Raw genomic sequence first — 25,826 nt, forward strand, 5'->3', positions numbered from 1 at the left:
ATCGTCTGTTAGGATATGAAGTTTAGCAAAAAAAAAAACCTTTTTCCAAACACGCAGCTTTTCATAACATTGTAACAGAATGCCGTAATTTAACAAGCCTCGCGTGATTGAATTTACGGTCAAAGCCATGCGCTGTGTGTACACGAACCTAAAGGCGCATGACAAACTGTGTCTCATAAAATAGACATTTTTTCTTTCGCCTTTCTCTGGAGTGTCTAAACATCATGTAGCTGTGACTTTAATCTGTCAACAGATTATGAAGTATATTCCCAACATGCCAATATAAGCACAGTGCTGTTGTTTTAAATCTAGAAGGACATCTTTACACTGTCTGGATTTGCACTGCTTACAGAAAAACAGACTTGTAATGTGTCCAGAAACAAATCTGTGGCCTTAACTATTCAATTTTTATAGGCAATGCCGACAATACAGAACAATAATAAATAGCATTCCGCAAACATTGCCGCTGATGGCTTAAGATCTGGCCAAGAGTCTCGTTTTTCAACATTTTCTGGATCGGAGTATAAGCGTTTACATTCCTGAGACTGTCCTTTCGTTCAGCGTTTGGAGAAATGTAATAAATCTGGCAGGACTACAGTCAAACAACAACTCGGCGTGTATACAGGCGGATTACCTGTACGCGTCCGTTCTTTCGGGAACTAGATCATAACTGGCAAAAGAGAGGAGAGCGATGATGTCATTATTATACTTTTCTTTAGCGTCATTGATAATGATCAAAGAATGTTGTAGTCAAGCAGGATGTCTAAGTCTTGACAACTCTCTGAATAGATTTAAGCATGTTAATGGTTGACATGTTAATGTATTTGGTCTCGTTGAATATCTTGCCTTTGCGGATAAAAACATTCTTCTGCTAAAACACGCATCCGTGTGAATCATGCTGCTGCACAAACAGACACATTATCACCTATCAAACTAGGTCATCTAACTCCCCAACAATGTAGATCCACCACAAAGACCACATACTGCTACAGAAAAAACTATTTTCGGTCTCAGTAGACTACAGCAGATCTGCATATATAAAGACTTACTGTATTACTGCTATACAAACAGTATTTCCCCTGAAAACAGGAAAACTTTCTGAAAACAATGCATGGATAAAAATGCAGGTAACACTTTATTTCGATAGTCCACTTTAGACATTTTACTAACTTTCTTGTCAATTGCCATCATTAGAGTACTAGTAGAATGCCTGCTTAGTATTTGCAAACACTTTATTATGATGATCCCCCAACAGACAACCTCATTCATACAGCACTTTGGTCCCAGAAAATTTCCGTAAAATCGGCAGAGAGTTTTCTGTAAATGTTTTGAGATCGCTCGCAGAAAAAGGACCTAGTAACACTGCCATAACATACAGGGAAAGCATTGTGTGTGAACAAGATGCAGAAACAATGCTGCAAGGGGCATGTGAGGATGTGAGTGTCATTGCAATAAGAAGTTATGGTTCAGTTCTTTGACACAGGGATTTAAAAGCAGAACAACATTAACGACCAGAAATGTTTGAGAGAATGAGGAAAAATCGCAGATAATTTCAGACGCATCTATATTTTATGGCGTAATAGCACTTTTGGGAGTACTTCGACTCGGCGCAGTAACACCCTCCCTCTCCCATTATGAGAGTGAGAAGGGGAGCGGACTTTTCAGGCGAGTCGAAGTACTCCCAAAAGTGCTATTACGCCATAAAATATAGTTCCTCTTTTAAATCCGCTTAGAAAAGCGCTACGTTTTATTTTGTACCACCAAACTTGCTCGTATAACTACTCGTCTTAAATAGGAAAAACGTTGATGTGTTTGGTCACTTCTAACTTTATCTCTAAATGGTACCATTGAATGAATGGGGCTAAGCTAAATGCTATCGAAGCGTCGCAGCACGCACACAGATGATAGAGGGATGTATCAACAATTCTTAGTTAAGGTAATAACATATTTTAATATTGAAAATGAGTAGACTATTCCTTTAACGTTGGCTGCTAACGTATATTTTGCATTTTGAAGTAGACGCTATCTGACGAAGCTTGCGCTATTTAATGTGCACTTCCGGTTTATGATACCCCCGAGTTGTCCTAGACGCGACGGTGAGCTGCGCGTCCAGTGTGCGACCCCCTTAAGGCCTAAGGCATTGTCAATTTTTTAGACGTATACAAGGGTCCGCATACTGCTGGATTTTTAAAACCGCCGCATTTGTTTGCCGTGCACACACGTAAAGGAATACGTAGTATGTAGCCCAGTTGATGCATTGCATTTTGTGGCAATGTGCATGCATCAAACGTCTGTGTACACGTACGAGTCAAATAAACTATACTTTGCCGTGTTCAAACCGTCTGAGTACGTTTGCGTACACGTCAGTGGTGGCCGGTTAATTTTTTTTTACGAGGGCGCTTAATGCGAAGCTCGTCACAACGTGTATGTAGCCCGTCATGTGTGTGGTTCGTAATTTCAAAATACGCGCCGAGTGAACCTATGTGCATCACGTGTCTTGTCAAAATAAGTGCCAGCTGCAGACGCGTCTAAAGGGTTTATGATAAAAGAAACGCTTGCGTTTGCCAGATACTCGCATAATCTCATGTGTAATCAGAGTTTACTGTTAAGGGAGTGTCTTGAGTGTATTTTGTGAACGTGAGTCATAAACGGTTTTGACGCGTATGCAGCAGGCACTTATTTTGACAAAACACGTGATGCACATGACGCAACAAACAAATGTTTTGAAAACACAAGCAACACACATGACAATCTGAATATATACAGTATTTTGGATTTGTGCCCCTCGGATGACCAGTCACGAGCCGCCACTGGTACACGTAAATAAACAGACTATACTCTGGGTTTAAAGTGGACTATTGAAATAAAGTGTAACCAATACCAAACCACGGGTCAGTTTCCCAGACAGTGTTTAGATTAATCCAGGACTAGGCTTTAGTTATATTAGGACATTTAAGTAGGTTTTACTTACTTCTGCTCCAAAGACTAAAGAGCAAAGACACCGTCAGTCCAAATCCAATTTTTGTGCATATCTGATGGGAATCTGTTTATATTTAGCAAAAGTGAATAGCAAAAAACCCACATCCAATTTAATCCAATTTTTACAAGCTGTGGTTTCAAGTCATATTCAAATCGTTTTTGGAAATCCATCACAGTTGGGATTTGTTTTTTTGTTTCGTTTATGTCACATTCGAACATCAGACGTCATTGCACAAACAAAGTGGTTTTGTTGTTGTCGATGTGCATGAAATAAAGCTGAAATGCATAAAATGGCTTAATGTAACTTATAAATATGTGTACGTGTCTTGTGTTGCATGTGTCATCACGAAATGACGTTTGATCATCACTATTAATCAAACTGCTGGTTCATTTATGTAAACATTTTACCTGGCCCTTTACTCACCAGGATTTACTTAGCTTTTTATGCATTTTGCAAATGCTTTGATAAGTGACTTGCGGTGCACTTAAAGTATATTTTTACAGTATGTGTGTTCTGAAAATGACAATATTGCAAAGTGTTGTTAAAATACTATCAATGCAAGTGTATAATGGATATGAATTGAAAGAAAAAAAATATACAACCTTAAACAAGAGGTGAGCACGTCAGATCTTTGGTTCACTTTTGCTTTTGTGTTTAAAATGTAAGTTTTTTTCAAAAAGCAATGTATGGCAGCCTGTGTCTTCACCCAAACTCGTATATGATAAACTGATTCATGACCTCATTGTATACATGAAATAAAGTCCAGACTGAAGTTAAAGACATCTACGCCACCAAGGTGAAAGCACTCTAAGCTAGCCCTCACTAGGACAAATGCAGATGGAAATTAATAATTATCATGAATAAACTATAAACAGTCAAATGACATGTGGTGAAATAAATTGGAAATTTCAAATAAACAATCACAGGGCTGTTTAGAGGCACCATCTCTACAATTGACTAACAACAGGACATTGAAGGAACAGTTAAGAGTCATAACTCACAGCCAAGGGAGTTTAAATAAACAGTGTTATTCAACAGGCATATACACATATCCTGAATTTACTTTACTTAAGTTGCAGTGAAGCCGTAGGGTAAAGGACACAAGCCGGGATGTAATGTTGGTACCAGAGAATTAAGCAGAGATGTTTTATGTCAAAACTAAAGCACTAAAAGTGTGGGTGGCTTTACAAGACTGTATTCGTTTTATAATAAAATCTATATTTCTGTCATGGCAAACATGACACACGATCATGTTGTAATAGTCTTTTATAAGCCTTTACTTGAAATGTTTTGCTTTATAGAGAAATAAATGAGTTAAATGCAGTCTAGAACAATAACTGCAGATTCTGTCATTATTTACTCACTCTCATGCTGTTACAAACCTGTATAGATTTCTTTGTTCTGATGACCACAAAGGAAGATATTTTGAGGAATGTTTGTAACCAAACCGATCATGAGCCTCATTCACTTCCATAGAAGGTAAAAAGAAAACAATGAAAGTCAATGGGGCTCATGATCGGTTTGGTTACAAACATTCCTCAAAATATCTTCCTTTGAGGTCATCAGAACAAAGAAATCTATACAGGTTTGTAACAACATGAGAGTGAATAAATGATGACACAATTTGGGGGGAACGATCCCTTTAAAGTACTATTCGGACGGGATTAGTTTTACATAAGGAGGTGGGGTAAAGCCATTTTTATCAGAGCTTCTCAGTGATTTTAGTCCTGTCCAAATGCTCCATGTCAGTAATCATTACGGACAATGTCAGTAAAGATTACGGCGACTTTTACCTTCTGTAAAAAGGTCCGGAGAAATTACCTCAGGTAATACTAATCCAGTGCCAATAGAACAGCTGTAAATATACACGTCAATTGCGTCATTTCCTGTTAATTTGCGTGTTTCTTTTAAATATAAAAGCACTTAAAGAAGCATTTACTTGCGTTCAAGGCGGAAAAACAAGTCAGTGGCAAGTCAATCCTGAATAACACGAATAACACGTCAATCCTGAATGCACTTCTCAGATGCACGTTACTGTTTCTATAACTGACGTTCTGCCCAAACAAAATTAAATACAGTGTTTAGCGGTTTCCTCGTCTGTGTCGTTGTTTGCACATCTGATTTCAGGAAGCAAGGTAATTTGCATGTGACGACGAGAGGTGACGTGCTGCGCAATCGAGTTACCACTCCCACTTCTAAATGTTTTACTGAGATTTCTAATCCAGTCCGAATTGACCATTATTATTACAGACGTCCTGGGGTAAAATTACTTTATGCCATCTACTCCCGAAAACTAGTCCCGTCCGAATGGGGCTTTAAAGACCATTTTTGACGGTCTTGCCCTGCTGAAAAAAACAATAAAACCATTACAGAAAATTGTAATGGTTTCCATTAAAATACCAATAGGAACCATTAGCTTTTACCATTAAAACCACTACGTTGTAGTGTGTTTTGGGCCATATTTCATTAGAACCAATACATACCATTAGAGACCAACAAAGACCAATACACTGTAGTGCTTTTGGGCCATATTCCATTAGAACCAATAAAATTCCCAATAAAACCAATAGAATTTCTGTGATGGTGTCTATTGGTTTTATTGGCAGGTTGGTCTTGTCTTAACTGCATTTGTACACAATCTTGGTCTAGGTCTAAAGCCCGGGATACACTGCACACTGATTATTGCCATCCTATAATGCTGCGTTTACACCAGCCGCGGTAGAGGTGTCAAGCGCGAGTGATTTCAATGTTAAGTCAATGTGAAGACGCATTGATGCGTGTCTGGAGGTCTCGCGGCGCGGATGAGGCGTTTGGCGTGGTAGACACAATTCTGCATCATTCGCGCGTCTAGTTTGCGCGAATTGAGCGTATGGTGCGGTACACACGAATGGTGCTTTTTGTGCATTTTGCGTTTGACACGAATTTGCGGCTGACGCCTGAATTGAAAAATTTGAACTTTGGCGGATTTTCACGCTGCATTAACTAATCAGGAGCCTGCTAGCTGCTGTGGCGGCAGCCCTGCCCGGAGTCACTCATTCAACATGGAGGAACACTTGATATTGTCCGTGAGCACTGAGCAGTCACCCGAGCTATACAAGTTCTTATTTCTATAGAGACAGGAATAAAAAGGACCTCGCCTGGAAGAGTGCCAGCGAGGACACCGGGCAACCCAGCAAGCTGCAAACACACATTTCACCCTTGAGTCACGTGACGTTCATCGACCCGCGCCATCCATTTTCCCCCTATAGTAAGGTGACTAAATACAAACTGGTAACTCTCTCGATAAATGCACATCAACATCAGCCATCCTGCAAACAGACAACCGCATAGCACTTGGCCCTCCCACAAGAAACGGATTTTGCCTCTAACGCAAGTCAAATGCTTGCTTTTTCCGCACGTACACTTCGCACTTGACACGCGAATGCATTCAAACTGTTTAAGCGGCAAACGCGGTTGGTGTAAACGCAGCATAAGACCTTATAACACTGTGTTAAACCTGTTAAACCTGGTTACAACAAGCATCTAGACCAGGGCTATTCAAATATTACCCTGGAGGGCAGACCACTACAGAGTTTAGCTCCAAACCTGATCAAATTTAACCACCTTAAGAGGATTTAAAATTATATTTCAAGACTTGTTGAATTACAGCTCAGGACCACAGCTGTTAAAATAACACTGGTGCATTGACTTATTTGTTAAAGTCAAATAATGTGATTGGATGTAAAACCTCAGTAAAACCTCAGATACGAATGGCGGATGTCAAACATATCAACAAAATAAATACAAATGGCTACAAACTTTAAGATGCGATTGCAAAAAAGAACTTGTTTTTGTATATCATATGATATAATCAAGTCATGAGCAAGACAGCTACAGTATATTCACGAATATGAGCTCAAATTGCAAACCTGCAATTTGTAAACTTTTTGTTTATTAAATATTTAAGTGATTCACTTTTTAACGACAAAAGGTTTTTGCTAGGCGATGAAAAACGTTTACTTGAAACACTATGGGTCTTATTTTATGAGTGCTCTTATATACACGCTATATTGCATTTGCCTTGCAATTTGTCATGTGTCACCGCATCCCTGTGGATACTATAATTCTGAAAACCAGACTCTGCAGAAGCTCTCATCATGCACACCTCTGTTTCAACTCAAACCGGCCTTTATTTTACATCGCAAGATCTTTAGAGATGAGGCTTCTGAACTTTGCGTCCTTTCCAAGCCAAAGTCTGTGTTACAAACCCAGAACTGATTTATAAAACTGGGTTTGGTCCAGGAACGTTCTCCAAGGTGACCTCATGAAGAAATTCCTCGTTTTAATTGAGCTTTAATTGGTACTGATTGCATGATTATGAAGGGACTTCAATGAGAAGAAACACAAACCCCACATTGGTTTTGTCCTACTATAAGTTAGGTGCTAATGTTAAAGACTCTCCCGTGTAATGAGCAAAGTGTTCACCTGAAGTCCGACGGCCCGTGTGACATAACTCAAGCAGAGATGAGTTGAAGGTTTGTGTACGCGTAATACAAATATCACTCCACTACGCTGCTGCGCCCATCATCTATATTCTTCATTTGATATTAGCCAGGACTATGTTCCTATTGTTTTTTATGGCATTATTTTCCACATATCCAATTTTCTCTCAAGATCCACACACAGTCATTTATCAAGTGCAGTAAGTGTATTTACTCTGTGTCTTTTCCATTAACGCTCGTGAATGTAATCAGGGGAAAAACACATTTGTATTCAATATGACTGAAAAAGTAACCTTAAGATCTTTTACATTAGCTTTCCCTATATGGCTCGAATTTGTAGATGATTGTACTTTGTCTAACTGTGAATAGATCTGGGAGTTTGGGTCATAAATGTCTTAAATTTGAATAAAGATAACATTCGTTTTAGGGTTGTGCTGATAGACGATACTATCGTGTATCGACGATCGTCAGACATCTGGCCGATAGCAGGCTTTCAAGACCACAGTTATTATTATCATATTTTCACATTAACCAGCTAGTTTGTTGTTTCCGCTCCCTGTCACACAGGAAATTTCAGAGCGTCTGGAGTTAAAGACGCGCTTGGATTAATGGCATCAGTTTTAAGAAGGTTTCGGTCATGACAGTGTTGTCCTAAGAGTAAATCAGCTTCTTTTTGGTCCACCAATCAAGTGACTTGTCATAAATTAGTAAAAATTTACGAATAAATAAATGAGTAAACTATTACAGCGCCCCCGATACAATCGTGTATTGGTGATCTCACAGGCTGACGATAAGACGATCTCAAAATGGGGCATATCGCCCAACTAATTAATTTTAAATTCAGTCATTGTAAAGCATACTTTGAGGCTGTTTACACTTGGCCATAACATGTGATCCGATCGATGAAAATGCAAGTGGACGACGTTAATGCCAGGTGTAAACGGTGTTCAAAACGTTTTGAGCTCGTCCACTTTTGACCACTTTCAACCACATTCAGAGGTAGTCGAAACCCCTTTTAATCGGATTGCTTTTGTAGTGTAAATGCACATGTGGATGAATGTGTTCGAACAGCCACACGCGACCGCCTTCTCTCCACCCATTTATCTAATCTGATGTACTGAGCACAAGAAGTTTTATGTCTTGTCTGACTTCTGGTGCGAACACACGGTGAACAGCGCTATTTTCAGCCTTTCATTGATAAAACTAAAGCGGCTGATCTCCGTAGTTTCGTTTTGAAAGCGTGTGAAGTTGCGCGATCCTATTTCATCAATTGCGCTGAAAATTAAGAGAAAGCTCTAACATATAAACGTACAAAACTCTGTGCAGCATGTTTACTTGCTAAACAAGCAGCGGACTCCGACATAATATTAGTTTGCATCCATATAAACTCATAATTAGTCCCACTCGCGTTTGAATGACAGCAGAAAACTCGCCCACCGTCTCGACAGACCACCCCCAAACAGTATTCAGGACAGAAGCGGTCGAAAGTGGACAAAAGAGACGGATTTAAATACCAGGGGCCCTATTTTAACGATCTGAAACGCAAGTGCGAAGCGCAAAGCGCAAGTGACTTTGTGGGCGGATCTTGGGCGCTGTTGCTATTTTCCCGGCAGGAGAAATAACTCTTGCGCCAGGCGCAAATCAATAAGGGGTTGGTCTGAAGTAGGTTCATTATTCATGGGTGTGGTTTGGGCGTAACGGCAAATAAACCAATCAGAACGCTATCCAACATTCCCTTTAAACGGAAGGGCGCAAGTTCCATGGCGGGTTGCTATTATTATGACGGATTTACCAGGCGCACGCCAGGAGCGGTTCACAGCCGAGGAGACCCACGTTCTTGTAAGAGCAGTCAAAGACAGAGAAGCTGTTTTGTATGGGGATAAAAGAAACCCGCCCAAATCAGCGTAGGGTAAACAGGCGTCAGAGGAAATAGCCACAATTGTCTCATCAGCTGGCATGCCCATCGTTGCGCCAAGCGCTACAATGATGTCAGGAGACGGAGGATCCCAAGCTTGCCAGCATAAATCGGGCACGCCATGTAACGGGAGGTGGATCTGCCTCTACATATGACCTGACACCAGCAGAGGACATCGCTGCGTCCACCCTCACAGCTGAAAGGGTTTGGGGGCATCTTCGGGTTCAGGGTCAGATATTATATTTCATAAAAGTCTACGTCTAAAAATGGCATAGCATTTTCTTGTGCTTTCAAAAAAAAGGTCTCAAATCGAATTGTGACACCACTAGTTTGTAAATTCTTTATCTGTTACAATATAAAAGCTTTTTACTTTACCTTTTTTTGCATATTTGTCAATTTTTATCAAAAACCTTTTTGAGATTACAGTAATCATGCATCATACTTTATCAGCCTATTTTACTTAATACTCCATGACTGAAATAATGACTTTTAGAACCAAAGCTTTATTTACAAAAATGAACATTTTAATGAATAAATTTTTTTAACATCAATCTTAAACCATGATGGTTTTCTTCCTCTGCTTACAGCTTTTCCGCTTACAAACTCCGCCATCTAAATAGGGAATTGCATGTTACGCCCAAAACACACCCATTATTCATTACGAGAATAGGAACAACCCTTTTAGATCGTGCGCCAGGCGCACAAACCATTTCTCTTATTGTTAAACTAGCAAAAGTGGACCATGCACATTACACCATGCGCTTAGATGATTCAAATAGGACCCTCAATGTTAAATGCAATCAAATGCAACAGACCCTACAAACAGATCTTCAACTGCAGCTGACTTCTAATGTCTCCTAAAACCCGCCTAGGCTTAACTTATGTGTTTGATTTTCAAAACGTGTTAAACCTCCAAGAGACTGGCTGTTACCATGACTAAAATGTATCAAGATGTACTTACAAAGGGTACAAGTTTATTTATTTAAAGCAGAGATACAGATGTTCCTGTAGCTCACTGCTAGACCACATTGCTGTAAATACCAAGGTGATGGGTTTGAATCAAGGGAAACACACAACACAAAACCGCTGAAGTTTACCTTGAATGCACTGTAGGATGATTTTGAGAACTGTCTTGTCCATAAAATGCATAACAGCTCAAAAATATGCACTAATATAATCTTTGTTCAAAACATAGCTTGGGACTAAAAAGATTCTGCGATGTTGTCACTGGGGCGGTTCCAGAGTTCATATTACTACTTCAAAGTTACAGATTAGTATACATCAAAGATACATATTGGTACATATATCAGGGTTCCCGCACCTTAGCTTTAAATTCAAGGACCTTTCAAGGACTTTCCAGGTCCAATACCCTCAAATTCAAGGACTAAATGTGGCTACACATTTCAAGTGAAAGCAAGGTAACATTGTGTTACTTTTAAAGATACATTGTTACAGTTCCCTTTCGAGGGAACTTGCGCTGCGTCGCTGCGGACACTTTGGGGACGCCTTCAAGGGTAAGTGCGTTTGAATGTGCATATCAAATTCAACCAATGGTGAGGCTTAACGACAAAGACAGGGTGACGCTGGAGCCAGGAGGATATATCGCTATCTGAAATATTGACAAAGACAGTGTTACAGGGACGCAGGAAGTATGGCAAGGGAGATGCAACGTCTTGTTCCCTTCTCAGAGACGTTTTCATGTGTGAAACACAACTATGCAAAAAAGCATTTTGGTATGAATCAACATTCACATACAGAAGATTTAAGCATTTAAAGCAAACAGTTTAGCACGTGTGCTTAAAAAGTCTAGAATTTTTATGATATTATCCTACAAACACAGGGAATAATATGGATTTTTTTCCACCAAACTTTTTGCATAAAATAGATTCAAGCACTTTCAATGACCTGTATCTATGTATGTATATTTTCAATAACTTAACACGTCCTTGAATTTTTTCTCCCAGATTTACAAACTTTCAAGGATTTCAGGGACCCGTAGGAACCCTGATATCTGTACCCAAATCGTACACATTAGGAGCTTTATAAAGGGTACTGCCCCATTGACAGCTTGGGGTTATTTTTCATTTTTGTCAATGTAATCATGCATGTCTAGACACCAAATTAAAAATTGGTCGCTTAAAACGTCATGATGTATCGTGAAGAAGAAATTGATTAAAATAGTAGAGATTAATGTGAACTTTGAAAGGTTTTATTTGTTGGCTAACAAAAACCGTGATTGTAAGTTCCAACATCTTGTAAAACATTTCCTAACTGAAGTTGGATCATGCTGGGCATCTGTTCACACAAGGCAGGCCCTGTTTTAAAATCAAATAAAGCATTTGTTCTGCACTTTCACTGACATAATGCTCCGGGAATTTGAAACAGAACCTGATTCTTGTGATTCCAGAACCCGCTAGGTAAACTTTTGGTGTTATCATCAGAAGTGACATCATGCCTTGAGACCAAACTAAGCTATCGGTAAACCAAGTGGTGACCTCACACAAGGTTGTTTACGTGTAATTTGTTTATTGTCATGATAAGTTAACACATTAGAGGTCGCATTTATGGGATTTTAAATAATGAGTACACAAAGCTCTTGTTGTAATAATAACAATAATAAACAGCAGATGGTAGCAACGCTTTAATAAAAAAGCGATTCATACCAGCACATCAGTTTGAGGTGTATGAAGGAGGACTGTCAGATCCCATTTAAAAACAATTAGTAAATAAAGTTACGTGTGTGAAATTTGGAAGGGACTCCATGAGATCAGTGAATACGCAGAGCAAATCCGTTATTTATTTCACACTGAAAGGTCCCTAGACAGCCATTACTAACCTAATATCCTGTTTCAGAGTGAGCCTCGCTTTAGCCTGTTGGTCTTGGCTATTCACCAAAGCGTGAAAGTATGAAAATTGTCCAGTCATGGCCTGAAGCACTTGAAACCACCGATGTTCCAGGGCTCTGAACATGTGTTTAAGAGAAGTGCGCCACAAAACTGCAACTATATTTGCAGCTACTTGCCGTCCTACATATTTCATTGACCACAATGGTCTGAAAGTGCAGTTATGCCGGGGCATAGATAAACACGCCACACTTCCTCCAGGCATTTTATCAGCATTTCTCATTCTGGCGGGCTTGAACTCTTCCCCTCCAGCGCTAAACGCGTCAAGACCCTTTGGAGAGGCCAGAAATAGCTTTGACGTGTTGTGTAGCGGACATGGAAACAAAAGACATTATAGCAGGCCTCATTCAACAAGACCTTCCAAACTAACTGTACAATCACATTACTTCATAATATTTAACTTTGAATGGTGTAAAGTGAGCATTTCCTATTATGTCAAGAAAAACCTAAACAATAAAGAACATCTTAGTGCCTGCAAAAAAAGAGACCTGCATTGCTCAAATCAAGATCCAACTTCATCGGTTAGCTATGTCTGTGGACAGCTATTGCTTATTCAGTTACTAATATAAAGAGGGGTTACATTCATTTGCATTGTCTAACATATACAGTACTGTAAATCCCAAAGGTGTTATAATACATGCCAGAACTCTTTCTAGAATAATTTGTAATGGAAATTCATTATCCACAATCTAACTGTAACATCAGTGTTTTATAAAACCAAGTGAGGCAGTTTAAAAGAAAAAAAGTTCATGTTTTGTAAAACCTGTATAAGTTTCTTCATTCTGTTGAACACAAAAGAAGATATTTTAATAAATTATGGTAAGCACACAGTTGATGGCACCCATTGACTTCCATAGTATTTTTTTTCCTATTATGGAGGTCAATAGGTCAGCTGTGTGGTTCCCATCATTTATCAAAATATCTTTTATGAGTAACAGAATAAAGAAACTCATACCGGTTTAAAACTACACGAGGGAGAGTAAATGATGACAACATTTTCATTTTTGGGTGAACTATCCCTTTAATGCATTACTTCATGTCACGTGCGTTGCTTTAGCCCCCTCCATTGGTTTTAGACTATAAATAGAAACATTTCTTGAGATTGTTGTAAATTTATGTGCTTCCTTTCATCTTTGCTTTTCACGAGGTAATGAAACTTATTGCTTTTAATTCTGCCGTTTCAAATCTACTCTTACTTGATGGATGAATCCACATTACTTTGATACCACAGTATTTTAAAAACAAACAGGCTAGCCCAACCAATTACAGTAAATGCTGAAAGAAATGTGGTTTAAATTACTATTGATTCACAAATTGTTGCTAAATAGCCCTAAAAGTGGTTCACTGGCTCGTAATGATAGGGGAACTACTTTAAATGCAAAACATCACCTGTGTAGAAGCATATTGTGCTATTTGAACCATAAGTGGTATTATAGTCATGCTTTAGCAAAAATTATGGTTATACAGAGGTACTATAGACCATTTCAAAAGATGTAAACAACACTGGTCCAGAAGCACTTCCTGTTTCCGTTTTTTAACACTAGATAAACGTTGGAATAAAATAAACCAACAGAACACATAAACCTGAATTAACTGAAGTTAAACAAACATCTTAAAGATAATAATATATGTGAAATAAAAAATAACTGTCACAAACTGTAACAGGAAGTGCTTCTGGACCAGTGTTGTTTACATCATTTGAACTGGTCTATAGAGACAGAGCGCAACGCATCATAACCTGAAAACCACGCCCACCGGAGGGGAAAACAATCCATCCGTCTCCATTGACTTTGTATTGCATGAGGCCGCCTCCTTGTCATTTCTGGCTTATAACAAAAAACAGAATAATGCTAAACCCAGAAATACGTTTTTATAAGCTGTTGACCCAAAAAAACGAGCGTTTAAAGACACAAAAGTGGATACAGGCTAATTTTTATAGCACTACTATTATTAGAACTATGCCCACTGGAATGAAACGTAATATGCGATCCACTTTTGTGTCTTTAAATGCTCGGTTTTTTTTGGGTCGTCGCATTTCTGTTTTTTTTTAGCTTGTTAGCTGTACACCTTGTCACACAGCAGCTTTTAGGCATTATTCTGTTTTTGTTATAAGCCAGAAATGACAAGGAGGCGGCCGCATGTAATACAAAGTCAATGGAAATGGTTGGATTGTTTTCCCCCCAAAATCAAATTAGCATAACTGCGCTCTGTCTCTATACTGTACACTCACCTAAAGGATTATTAGGAACACCTGTTCAATTTCTCATTAATGCAATTATCTAATCAACCAATCACATGGCAGTTGCTTCAATGCATTTATGGGTGTGGTCCTGATCAAGACAATCCCCTGAACTCCAAACTGAATGTCAGAATGGGAAAGAAAGGTGATTTATGCAATTTTAAGCATGGCATGGTTGTTGGTGCCAGACGGGCCCGTCTGAGTATTTCACAATCTGCTCAGTTACTGGGATTTTCACGCACCATTTCTAAGGTTTACAAAGAATGGTTTGAAAAGGAAAAAACATCAAGTATGCGGCAGTCCTGTGGGCGAAAATGCCTTGTTGATGCTAGAGGTCAGAGGAGAATGAGCCGACTGATTCAAGCTGATAGAAGAGCAACTTTGACTGAAATAACCACTCGTTACAACCGAGGTATGCAGCAAAGCATTTGTGAAGCCACAACACGCACAACCTTGAGGTGGATGGGCTACAACAGCAGAAGACCCCACCGGGTACCACTCATCTTCACTACAAATAGGAAAAAAGGCTACAATTTGCACGAGCTCACCAGAATTGGACAGTTGAAGACTGGATAAATGTTGCCTGGTCTGATGAGTCTCGATTTCTTTTGGAACATTTAGATTGTAGAGTCAGAATTTGGCGTAAACAGAATGAGAACACGGATCCATCATGCCTTGTTATCACTGTGCAGGCTGGTGGTGGTGGTGTAATGGTGTGGGGGATGTTTTCTTGGCACACTTAGTGCCAATTGGGCATTGTTTAAATGCCACGGCCTACCTGAGCTTTGTTTCTGACTATGTCCATCCCTTTATGACCACCACGAAGTACCCATCCTCTGATCTTTGGGATGTGGTGGAATGGGAGCTTCGTGCCCTGGATGTGCATCCCACAAATCTCCATCAACTGCAAGATGCTATCCTATCAATATGGGCCTACATTTCTAAAGAATGCTTTCAGCACCTTGTTAAATCAATGCCACATAGAATTAAGGCAGTGCTGAAGGCAAAAGGGGGTCAAACACAGTGTTAGTATGGTGTTCCTAATAATCCTTTAGGTGAGTATAGATAGATAGATAGATAGATAGATAGATAGATAGATAGATAGATAGATAGATAGATAGATAGATAGATAGATAGATAGATAGATAGATAGATAGATAGATAGATACCATCATAATGTCAAATATAGAAATCTTAATATACGATATAACATTTAGCATATTTATTGTAGGCCATTGGATGCTGGACTAAAGCTGTCTGGTATGGGAGAATGATCCTTTATATACAGTAGTACATGCAGGAGATATGTATATTTATCAATTATATGTCATTGCAAATTTTTATTGACAATGAGATAAACCTAGATCACAGACTACAGTGAATTACAGTAAACAATGTAGTTGCTAAAGTAGATTATATTTACATAGACTATATTATTATACATGTTAAAAGCCTATCAATTGATAGACAGCATTTATATGGAAGAAAAGGGTACCAAAGAAATGTTACTTTGTATTGTTACACAGTGCTTATAGTACCTGTAGTAGTTTAATAGTAGCACAATAGTTTGTAACTTTGTTTAGATGCTCTTTTAAAGAAAATGTCTGAATGTGTTGTGGTTTACTACCATCTAGTGGAATTTAATTCTTCTTACAGTCATTAATAGTTTTTATACAAACCCTTACCAATTATCTCTATGCTTACTCTGTCTGTTTTCTTACACACACACAATTACAGTACACGCACATCTAAATGTCTTGAAATGAAAGATAATGATTGATTTTAAAGTATACAGAAGGAATTTGTAAGAGGGCGTCAAATGTAGTAAAAGGGGGATTGATTTCACTTACTATATTTAAGTCCCAAGTAAAATGCAAGACATAATCAGCTGACTTTCATTTGTACTCATTCAGATATTTTAATGAATACATACATCACCCAGTTGTCTTATGGTAAACACTTGTCTGAGGAAGATAAAAGGAAATGTGAATGAGTTTATTGTTTAAAGAGTTGTTGTGTTTGACTGAGCTTCAGCGCTGTTGTTTAGAGAAGTTGTTAGAATATCTAATGACATTACTGCTGCCTGGCTTTTGTAAATATTTCCTCATTTTATTTGTATATATTGAAAAAAAAACACCCATTAATATTGAACAGCTGTCAGGAGGAGGCGTCATTTTGGTTTATTATTTTGTTATAAGAGAGAAAGATAAGAAACAGATTTGGTCATGTTTGCTTTTGCTTGGATTGTAGCCTTGTTTTTGGTTTGTTTTGCAGGCCTGACCTCCTCCTGAGACTAAAAGCTTTTTATTTTTTGTTTTGTTTATGCTCTATATATGTAAATAATTGATATTTACTGAAGTATTATGGCAAGGCTTTATGGTTTTGAACCCAGTTACTAATATTTTTTTTCCTGGGAAAGTGCATTCTTTTTATTTTTTATTTTTTTAGATTTCCCAAGAGCACTGAGGATTGAGGTTTTGCACTTTAAATTCTGATACAGACCATAAGCCTTGATCGGCATTATGAAACAAACAGTGAAACCTTTTGTTACTACTGTACAGTGTATAATTAAACCCAAAACATCTACAAACATAGTGCTGAAGATTGTTTTGAGATTTACTTACTAAATCTTTCAACAGTAAGTGCAACACATGCTGTGTGTAACTTCACAATATCACAAAATTTAATATCACTACACACTGCCTCAAAAACTGTACTCCATCAAAAATTGGGATCAGGTTCAATTTTCTCCATGTTTTGCATCTGTAACAAGTATTTTCAGAGGTGTTTTGACAATTCAGAGCCACCGTACAACAGCACAAGTCCAATTTTTAAATGAAATCACTTGACATGCACTCGGTGTAACATGCAAAGATTATAAATAAAAGCATAACAATAAGAAACTGCAAGCAGTTATTTTGAGATGGGTCAAAGGTCAGAGCTAGCAGTTGCAAGTCGACGGGTCAGCCTCAAATGTTTGGTTTACTTCCTGTCTCCTAAGATACCTTCATCATCTTGTCCCACAATTCTGTGTGTAGGCATGCGCGGGGAATGTGATTGGTCGAGCCTATGAGTTTGAAAAAATAAAATGGCGGCCAAGAAAGGGGCTGGAGCACAAATTTAGTGTAAATAAAATTATATTTTCACTTTTTACACCTTTTGACTGCATTTCCAGTGAGAAATTAGTATTGTAGTTTTTAAATAAGCGATTAGTTATCACAAAGGCACTCTCTGTTTATATTTCAAACTGAATTTCATTACGCTGCCTATGAAGGTTGTCAGAAAGCATTTCTCAGAGCTGTCTTCATGCCGCCAAAATCATTGCTTCGTGAGGCAGCGAGGCAACAAGTCAGCTACTTAAGCTTTTGGACGCAGCCAAGGTCATATTGTTTTGCATTGCACACTTTACTTAACGAAGATACTGTTACTTAATCCAAATAAGGTATTTCAATATCACTCCATCATCACAGATCTCAAATATAAATAAGAAAGCCAAGACTAAAAAGCCCAATATTCAAGTATTCAAATAACAGAAATGACATAACATGTAACAGGCAACAAGGTGTAGAAATGGGCACAAAAAGAAGTACTTACGGGTAGACTCAGATATGGGATTAGAGATGAGGTGGATTCCAAGTGGCAACAACATGATCATCAATTGCACAGATGTCCTTTCTCTGATAAGATAAAAAAATTACCGTAAGTCATTACAAAAACAATGCTTAAAGAGCACCGATGGTCCAATTCATGATTTTACATTTCCTTTGGTGTGTAAGTGTGTATTAGTACATATTAACGATTTGCAAAAGGTACATACCCAAAGTAAAGGATGACGCGAGTTATCGTCTCCAACGTAAATCTCTTTTCTAGGACTACAACAAACACATAGATTGTAGGCAACAGTTTACTTCCTGAGATTGGTGATGTAGAAAGAACGACATGATCATAATTCCTTCCACTTCGGACTCACAGCCTGTAAGCCAGGGGTCGGCAAAAGGCGGCCCGCGGGCCAAAAGTGGCCCGCCAGCAATATTTTCTGGCCCGCCGGATTAATTTGAAGTCCGTTTTTTAATTTTTTTTTTAATCAGACTTTTTTATCTTACAATAACAGTTTACAAAAATGGCCCCGTGTATCATTCCTTCATTCGTTTTTTCAAATCAAAACCAAAAAGAAAATAAAGAAAAACGACTTGTTTTTCTATTATTTATTTCCTGAACTAAAATCAAACGACTCGTTTTCTGAATGTGCGCTCAGATCAAAAATAAAAAAATTAATGAAAACGGGTTCAGACAAATTTTAATTGAACACCTTAGCAGACATATACCAATGAAATAAATTTAAACAGATCAGGTACTAGATTACATTTTAACCCTTAAGAGATCCTTAAAAAAACTTACGTATGTGTTCCTAAGGACAGAAAATGTCACCTTCCCAAAAACTGCTCTAAAATATCATACATCAATATTTTTTCCCACTTTAAACGATTCAGTCTTGTAAAACTACTTCTGCTTGAAACATACATATAAAATATTAATTAGATTTGTGAAAATTTTAACCCTTTATATGCCATTTTGTTTACATTAACCCCTGTTTTTTTAACAGGAAAAAACAAAAAAACTAAATATTTTCCAAAAAAAACTTTTGAACTACCATTTGATTATTTTAATTATTAGACCCTGGGATGGGTCAAAGATTGGTGGCAAAATTTATTTTGATGCATTGTTATTTTTTGAACAGGGTCAAATTTTGTAAAAAAACTCACACTTGTGATCCTAAGGACAGAAAATGTCACCTTCCCAAAAACCTCTCTAAAATATCATACATCAATATTTTTTCCCACTTTAAACGATTCAGTCTTGTAAAACTACTTCTGCTTGAAACATACATATCAAATATTAATTAGATTTGTGAAAATTTTAACCCTTTATATGCCATTTTGTTTATATTAACCCCTGTTTTTTTAACAGGAAAAAACAAAAAAACTAAATATTTTCCAAAAAAAACTTTTGAACTACCATTTGATTATTTTAATTATTAGACCCTGGGATGGGTCAAAGATTGGTGGCAAAATTTATTTTGATGCATTGTTATTTTTTGAACAGGGTCAAATTTTGTAAAAAAACTCACACTTGTGATCCTAAGGACAGAAAATGTCACCTTCCCAAAAACCTCTCTAAAATATCATACATCAATATTTTTTCCCACTTTAAACGATTCAGTCTTGTAAAACTACTTCTGCTTGAAACATACATATCAAATATTAATTAGATTTGTGAAAATTTTAACCCTTTATATGCCATTTTGTTTATATTAACCCCTGTTTTTTTAACAGGAAAAAACAAAAAAACTAAATATTTTCCAAAAAAAACTTTTGAACTACCATTTGATTATTTTAATTATTAGACCCTGGGATGGGTCAAAGATTGGTAGCAACATTGATTTTAATGCATTGTTATTTTCTGAACAGAGTCAGATTTTATAAAAAACTCACACTTGTGATCCTAAGGCCACAAAATGTCACCTTCCCAAAATTGCTCTAAAAATATCATATGTCAACATTTTTTTCCACTTTAAACGATTCAGTCTTTTAAAACTACTTCTGCCTGAAACATACATATCAAATATTAATATAATTTGTGAAAATTTTAACCCTTTACATGCCAGTTTGTTTACATTAACCCATGTTTTTTTAACAGAAAAAAACAAAAATCTAAATATTTTCCCCCAAAAAAACATTTGAACTACCATTTGATTATAATTATTATTAGACCCTAGGATGGGTAAAAGATTGGTAGTAACATTGATTTTGATGCATTGTTATTTTTTGAACAGGGTCAGATTTTATACAAAACTCACACTTCCTAAGGCCAAAATGATCCTATAAGGCCAAAATGACACCTTCCCAAAAACTGCTCTAAAAATATCATACATCAATCATTTTTTCCACTTTAAACTATTAAATCTTTTAACACTACTTCTTCCTGAAACATACATGTCAAATATTAATTAAATTTGTGGAAATTTTAACCCTTTAAATGCCAATATGTTAACATTAATCGAACCACAGTGTTCGGCTGATGTCGTGAAAACTTTTGTGGGATATCGTAGCCCAGATAGTGACCTGTCCTCATTTCTCACTCCAGAGACTGAGGGCTGATTCATTTTTTATCTGTAAACACCGGTCAGAATGAGCAGCCCCACATAAGCCTGCAGTTTCTCTGTCTCAAGATCTCTCCAGTCTGTGACTGTCTCCCATGTAGGTTTGTCATGGCCCCAATATGCTGCAGGATTTCATGCATCAATGAAAAGCTTGAAGTCAGGGCACTGATTTGGGCAGTGGCATAGTGTGTGAGCCCTGGGATCAAATCTCTGGCTGCTGGGAAGTAGCGGAGCGTCTCCATGTTTGTGGAAGACCAAAAGATTTTTCAATTTTTGATGTCCATCCTGCCGCCACTTCATCAATCTCCTCTCCGCTCTCACCTTCTGACAAGTCTTCTGAAGATCCTTCTTATGAATTAGACTCCAGCTGGTCTACTTCTACCTCTGAGGCCTCCGTGTCGACCTCAGAATCCTCGGAGGAAGATGAGGAGCCATCCTCGCTCTTGAAATGCATGATTATTTCAGGAGCCTTGTGTGTGCTGTAATGCCTTCCCATTTTTACTACTTCTGCTATACTGTTCATACTTATAGCAGTGTACTTGCATAAACAACATGAGCGAGAACCAAAATGAACATTGATTTTGTTTCGGTTCTGGCCTCTCATCGTTTTTATTACTGAATTAGTTTATAATGCAGAATGTGCCCTTCAAAGAGAGAAGAATTTGGATATGTTGAATATGCCCCCCTGCCCCACTCAACATCGACTCCACCCCGACATCACCACCACCCCCTTACCACTCAGACACACTTTTTTTACACACACACCAATTTTCAACATTAAAGGTTTATCTTTTCAGCAGCTATGCGGTCCGCAGAAAACAGCAAAAATTGTGACATTTTGATGAATGCATGAAATGGTAAAAAGTAGCGCCACCTGGTGGACAAGTATAAAAATTGAAACTTCAAGGCCAGTAGTTCAAAATGATATATTGACATAAAGGTATGTATTAGTTTATGTTAAGATAAATGGGGGGTCAAAAATGGTAGTTATAATGGTTTTCAATGGGGCATTTTTTGTCCCTAGGATCACATGTGTCGGTTTTTGCGTAGCTTAGCCATTTTAAGCTAATTTAAAAAAATGAAACCAAAATTCTAAAATGTATCAAAAATGATTAACCTTTGGCAAGTTTGGGCTATATTCAATCATCACAGTCAAGATGGTTTAAAAATCAAAATCAAAATGGCAGAAAATGTCCCTAGGATCTCTTAAGGGTTAATAAGGGTTTTAATAAGGGTTTGAATAGCAACCATGCTTTCCTGTAAGTCTCATTCGCTTACAGTCCGACTTTTGAACTTTTTTCATTATTATTTATTCGCGTATAACACACTGACAAATAGCAAGAATGTCCTGAAAAAAATGCGTATAATAGCTATCTTAACGGGCCGCTTTTTCTCGTTCTCTTTCTCTACCAGCGCATCCGCGATCATAACTGTCATTAGATTTTGAACATACTTCTAAAACACAATCGATCAAATAATTGCAGAGGTATGACTTAATGAATCATTTGGAAATTTACCTCGTAAATCATGTCAATTCATCACGCGTGAAGACGTTAAACTCCGTGACATTGCAAATTACTGAAAAGTAATTGCTGGCTTTTAGAAACCACTACAAAATATGATAAAAATAAACTCTTTTACTGCAGTAATATTTTAACTAATACACTTTTAAAGTAGATTTGAAAGGAATACTATTGTGTTCTGCTACTTGAACTTGGGGCTCGAGCCCGACCTAAGGTTCGACCTGCCTTCGAAAACAGCAAGTCAAGTTCGTTTACCGTTAATTATTAAGACTAAATGGGCAGGTAAATTCGTTAAAAAAAAATGAAAGTAATCCGCCAAAATATGGTTTTACATGTCTATTAAAATAAAGCCATTATTAATTTTCCTAACGCATAGTTCTTTGATCTTTACCTCCGTTTAAAACGTTATAAATTTGGCAAAGGAGGATGTTCAGCAATTTGAACAGCAACTCCGCAACCAACTCGGTTTATGATGGTGAGAAATTTGAGTGAGAGGCTTTGTCCTATTTAATTTATTATTTATATTTCATTATAAATACAATGAAAACAATGTTAAAATAATATTTTTATTGGCACGAACACAATTTTTGTATAACATTTAAAATTATCTGTCTCTTTTCGTTAGAGACATTTGAATGTGAGATTCTGGAAACGTGACGTTAAGTTTTGCGGACCCGTCAGGTCAGGAAATAAAGGGGGTGAACATAAAGTGTATGAATGTATAAATAGAACCTTGTCGGAGCTGGACAAAAAACAGTCCAGCGGAGACCTCCTTAAACCTTATGTGTGTATGTGTGTGTCCCGGATAAATATTAATAAAAAAAGGAATAGTACAAAAGTCGGACTGTAAGAGTATTTCATGAGAGCATAAACCTGTAATATTACCACTATAGTACTTGATCTGTTTAAAATGATTTCATTGATATATTATGCCTATAAAGGAGCTAAATAAAAAAAGTCTAATCCCGTAATTAATTTTTTTATCTGAGCACACAATCAGAAAACCAGTGGTGGTTAATTTTTTCATTTTTGTTTTTAATTTGAAAAAAAAAAACGATTGAACGAATGATACACAGACCCATTACCATGTTTTTAGCAATTTTTAATGCCGTCTTTCGTCTTTTAAATAGGAAATAAAGACAATGTTTCTTGACAAAAGATCAGATAGCCTATACTAGGCAAATTCAAAATAAGACGTAAGTGTGCCAACAACAGTTGGCCCGCCATCTACTGGCTAAAAAAAATATTGGCCCGCGGCCAAAGTTACTTGCCGACCCCTGCTGTAAGCTAACTCCTGTTAGCATTGCAATGTGACCAAATCTTTCAAACATGGTAAGGAGCGTCACATTTCCGGCTGACGTCAGACGTATTCTGACCAATCACAACGTATAGGTTAGCTGGTCAATCAGGGACACAGCTCTTTTCAGTAAGAGAGTGAAATCTGTATGGTATGTTTTTAACCACAAACCACGCAAACACTTTGTATCATACCACAAAAATGTATTTTAGCAATGAAATAGGTGCTCTTTAAAATAACAGGAAACATTTAAAGGGGACATATCATAAAATCTGACTTTTTCCATGTTTAAGTGCTATAATTGGGTCCCCAGTGCTTCTATCAACATAGAAAAAGTGGAAAAACACAGTAAGTTAGTTTTGGTAAACCATTATCTACAAGCATGTGGAAAAAATAGGTCATTGAAATTTGGCTCCCCTTGTGATGTCAGAAAGGGATAATACCACCCCTTTATCTGCACTATCCAACCACGACACTGCCTCTGGGTGCAGTGATCAACTCATTTGCTTTAAAAAAAATGTAAAAAATAAAAAAGTGTCAATTTTAACATTTTATAATAAATTATCTATATGGTATTTTGAGCTACAACTTCGCATACGTACTCTGAGGACACCAAATATTTATTTGACTTTTTTTTTTTAAATCTTATGAAATGTCCCCTTTTATATATATAAAATCAACTTCACCAGGCTATTTAATTTGCAGATAGACACAATGAAGCGCTCCTGGGCTACTACTGTACTTGTGAAGCTACAAGCCATGAAGTGAAGCTACATTGGGTCATTCATGCATTACCTTGATGTCTGAGGAAGATTAAGGAGAAAAACTGCACTGTGTGATTTGAAGATCTTCAGGTTTGCGCTGTCTGCAATCATGGGCTTGCGAGCTGATTTGACCCAGGCATTATTCTTGGTGGACAACACTTTATGAGAAACCATTTCTGTTGAGAGAAAAAACATTATCTTTATTATCCGGAAATAGTTTTTTTTTTCATATCGCCAATGCTATAAACATATAGAAAGTTGCAATATAGCTGGGGCTTGATGTTTATTTTACATTCATCTGGTTTTGTTGACAAGAGAAAGAGAAGGGCAAATATATTATAAGGAAAATGAATACAATGCCCATAAATAATTGAAATACATTCCTACCTAGATGATGACAGAAACATCTTGGACAACATTTCCTGCAGCAACAGATGAGGACTCCAAGAGAGCAACTGACTGCTTTATAGAGGGAGTGAGCTCCACATTAAAAGACTGCAAAAATAACAAATATTCCTTTATGTTAAGAATAAATGTGTTTGTGTCGCTTAAAATGTCATCAGTAGAGCCTAACATAATAAATCCTGATACCTACTTTGAATATGTTCTTCATGTCTTGTCAATTGGTATAGAATGGTTCCAGCAGTTTGGGCTCCAGTATCCCACTGTCAGGCTTTCGAATCTTTGAAACATGCCCGTGGGATCACTCCAGCAAACCTCTTTAAGATGGTAGAAGCGTACAGAGCACCAACCATCCTCCCTGTAGCAAACATGAGAAGAAACCATTGTAAAAATGTAGACATACATTCACCTAAAGGATTATTAGGAACACCATACTAATACTGTGTTGACCCCCTTTTGCCTTCAGAACTGCCTTTATTCTACGTGGCATTGATTCAACAAGGTGCTAGAAGCATTCTTTAGAAATGTTGCCCCATATTGATAGGATAGCATCTTGCAGTTGATGGAGATTTGTGGGATGCACATCCAGGGCATGAAGCTCCCATTCCACCACATCCCAAAGATGCTCTATTGGGTTGAGATCTGGTGACTGTGGGGGCCATTTAAGTACAGAGAACTCATTGTCATGTTCAAGAAATCAATTTGAAATGATTCGAGCTTTGTGACATGGTGCATTATCCTGCTGGAAGTAGCCATCGGAGGATGGGTACATGGTGGTCATAAAGGGATGGACATGGTCAGAATCAATGCTCAGGTAGGCCGTGGCATTTAAACGATGCCAAATTGGCACTAAGGGGCCTAAAGTGTGCCAAGAAAACATCCCCCACACCATTACACCACCACCAGCAGCCTGCACAGTGATAACAAGACATGATGGATCCATGTTCTCATTCTGTTTACGCCGAATTCTGACTCTACCATCTGAATGTCTCAACAGAAATCGAGACTCATCAGACCAGGCAACATTTTTCCAGTCTTCAACTGTCCAATTTTTGTGAGCTGGTGCAAATTGTAGCCTCTTTTTCCTATTTGTAGTGGAGAGGAGTGGTACCCCGTGGGGTCTTCTGTTGTTGTAGCCCATCCGCCTCAAGGTTGTGCGTGT

The 25,826-nt window shown here is 37.7% G+C and overlaps 1 protein-coding gene and 1 long non-coding RNA gene across 2 annotated transcripts in view; both read right to left on the reverse strand.

Moving 5' to 3' along the window:
* The window catches only part of myocd (myocardin), a 224,291-nt gene extending 205,929 nt beyond the window's left edge, over positions 1-18,362 (reverse strand). The window contains exons 1-2 of the mRNA XM_073866635.1: positions 18,336-18,362; positions 18,113-18,195 (exon numbers count right to left, since the gene is read on the reverse strand). The gene's annotated coding sequence lies outside the window, so the exon portion shown is untranslated. The remainder of the gene's footprint in view (positions 1-18,112; positions 18,196-18,335) is intronic.
* Positions 18,363-24,299: 5,937 nt separating this feature from the next.
* LOC141363632 (uncharacterized) lies at positions 24,300-24,945 on the reverse strand. Its single transcript, XR_012369111.1, has 3 exons — positions 24,858-24,945; positions 24,650-24,757; positions 24,300-24,438 (listed from the first exon to the last, which is right to left on the reverse strand). It is a non-coding gene; the product is annotated as an uncharacterized lncRNA (long non-coding RNA).
* Between the last annotated feature and the right edge of the window lie 881 nt (positions 24,946-25,826).

This window comes from Misgurnus anguillicaudatus, chromosome 4, assembly GCF_027580225.2.
Source record: "Misgurnus anguillicaudatus chromosome 4, ASM2758022v2, whole genome shotgun sequence".
NCBI classification, from domain to species: Eukaryota; Metazoa; Chordata; class Actinopteri; order Cypriniformes; family Cobitidae; genus Misgurnus; species Misgurnus anguillicaudatus.